Source organism: Coenobita brevimanus, chromosome 11 (assembly GCF_032717465.1).
Source record: "Coenobita brevimanus isolate Jiangsu-jjx chromosome 11, ASM3271746v2, whole genome shotgun sequence".
NCBI classification, from domain to species: Eukaryota; Metazoa; Arthropoda; class Malacostraca; order Decapoda; family Coenobitidae; genus Coenobita; species Coenobita brevimanus.
Genome location: NC_136964.1, coordinates 11,666,596 through 11,668,392, shown reverse-complemented (window position 1 = coordinate 11,668,392; position 1,797 = coordinate 11,666,596).

Here is a 1,797-nt window from a genome sequence, read left to right as displayed (position 1 = left end):
GGATCTCGTGGTTTTAGAACTCTCTCTCTCTCTCTCCAGACGCCGCATCCTGTGAGGGGTGGCACTGAGGCATAATAATGAAAATGGTGTCTATATGAGAAAGACCTGAAGTCATGCAATGTTCCTCTCTCTCTCTCTCTCTCTCTCTCTCCCTTTCCCTCTCTCTATTTTGCTTTCTTCTCTTCCCTCCCCTCCATTCTCTCCTCCCTCTTCCTTTCTCCTCTCACCCTCTCCTCCTCCTCCTTTCTTCTCCTTCACCTCCCTCTTCCTTCCTTCTTCTTCCTTATCCTTAACTCTCCACCCTTCCCCCTCCCCTCCCTCCATCCTTCCCTCTTCCTCTCCTCCCCTCCCTCCCTCCCTCTCCTCCCCCAATGCATGTTCGTAAGTCATCTACCCCCTCCCTCTCTTCCTCCCCCTTCCCTTATCCCCCCTTCTCCTTCTCTCCCCCCCTCCCCATTACCTCTCTTCGTACCCCTCCCCGTACCCCCTGCTCCTCCTCCCCCTCTCTTCCCTCTCCTCCGCCATGCATGTTTCTAGGTCTTCCCTCTGCTTCCCTCCCTCCTTCCTTTCCTTCGCTAATTACTTTAAGACGGTACACCTTTCCGTATATGCAAACCTAAGGCGACTGACCACCCACACCTGCCATGAAGGATTATCTATCTATTTACCTATCTATTCTATCTATCTATCTACCTACCTACCTATCCCAACTATACATACATTCAAATTCATACATGCATATACATACATAGCCAACATACACATACATATATACATACATACATAATTATACACACATACACAAATACATACATACATATTATTCTGTACGTAAACTATATATACATAAACCTATACACATTTATAAAGCACTTTATACATTTATTCTCTCTCTCTCTCTCTCTCTCTCTCTTTCTCTCTCTTTCAAAACAGTGAACTAAGTATCACATTTTTTGTCCCTCCGGTCTTGCGTGAGAGCAGGAAGGTGTGCAGGCGAGGAGGAATAGAGAGAGAGAGAGAGAGAGAGAGAGAGAGAGACTGCAAATTAATAAGAGGAGGAAGTGGACAGGGTGACATGGAAGCGATTCGTTTTATTACTATTGTTATAAAATTATTATTATTATTATTATTATTATTATTATTATTATTAGAGTTAATTTTAAATCGTAAATTGTAAATGGCTTTGTCTTTATATGGACTCGCAAATTGGTGCTGCGATTCTCTCTCTCTCTCTCTCTCTCTCTCTCTCTCACTCACACACACACACACACACACACACACACACACACACACGTCTCGACATGCACACAACCAGAGTGAGACGTCAAGAAGGTTGTGAACGTGCCTGGAGGGGTGAGAGAGAGAGAGAGAGAGAGAGAGAGAGAGAGAGAGAGAGAGAGAGAATTTTCACGTGTACAGTATGTGTGAATGTTTCGAAACCAGCAGTGTGTGTGTGTGTGTGTGTGTGTGTGTGTGTGTGTGTGTGTGTGTGTGTGTGTGTGTGTGTGTGTGTGTGTTTCTTATTAGCCTACTTTGTGGCCCATTCGTGACTGTGTGTACATGTTCCGTGAGCGTGTTTACCAAGCGTGTACGTGCTGTGTGTGTGTGTGTGTGTGTGTGTGTGTGTGTGTGTGTGTGTGTGTGTGTGTGTGTGTGTGTGTGTGTGTGTGTGTGTGTGTGTGTGTTTAACAAGTGTGTACGTGTATTGTGTGTGCATGTGTGTGTGTAGCAAGGCTCTGGTGATCGATACGCAACGATCAACCTCACCACACACACACACACACGCAACACCACCAA